The sequence below is a fragment of the Nicotiana attenuata genome, unplaced genomic scaffold, assembly GCF_001879085.1.
Source record: "Nicotiana attenuata strain UT unplaced genomic scaffold, NIATTr2, whole genome shotgun sequence".
Lineage (NCBI taxonomy): Eukaryota > Viridiplantae > Streptophyta > Magnoliopsida > Solanales > Solanaceae > Nicotiana > Nicotiana attenuata.
In genome coordinates this window covers 334,986-335,810 of record NW_017670341.1, presented here as the reverse complement: position 1 = coordinate 335,810, position 825 = coordinate 334,986, and positions in this window count along the sequence as shown.

Below are 825 nucleotides of genomic sequence, written 5' to 3'. Positions count from 1 at the left end.
GGGAGGCACTCAGACTCCCGTCCCGTACACCCGAGCAGGTTGTTCATGGACTTCAGACACCGGGGGCACCACTAGCTCAGCCGGTTGCACCTGCACAAAATTTTGTGGTTCCAGTCATGCCTGATGACGAGCAGCGTACACTACAAGAAAAATGACTTCTAGAGACGAGAAAAATGGTCCCTAAAAGCCTAATTCTGGTCCCAGAATATATATAGCGACTAGTTAAAACTGGTCATCACCGGTCGCTACATCCTCTGTCGTTAAAGGCTATTAACGATGGGTTTGACATCTGTTCCCTAGATATGTTTGGCGACCAGACTAATACTGGTCCTTGAAAGGTATTAACGACTAGTTGTAATATGGTCCTTAAATAATTTCAGGGACCAGAAATATGGTCTTTACTACAAATCAATGTCATGTAGTATTNTAAGTGTAGGGATGTTAACTAGATCTTTTGCTAAAGGGTTCCAAAAAGTGAATAGTATATGTTAGTGGCACTGTACAACCATGGTCGAATATTTTTTGGAACCCTTTAGCAAAAGATCTAGTTAACATCCCTACACTTAATATAATATTTTGTCCAACATTTCTAGCAAAGTAGAAGTCAACTTGTATATCTTCAAAACCGGCATCTTGATTTGTAAACTTTAGCCTCCAAAACCTGTAAAAATATTCAAAAAGATTTCCTTTAATAAGATTGTAAATGTCACTAGAAGATTATATTAAATAATTTTTTCAATTTCACTTTAATAATAATTTGACCTCTTACCTGAAAAAGTGTCCAAATTCACCAAGTGTAATATATATACACTTCAAAAAGAAAAC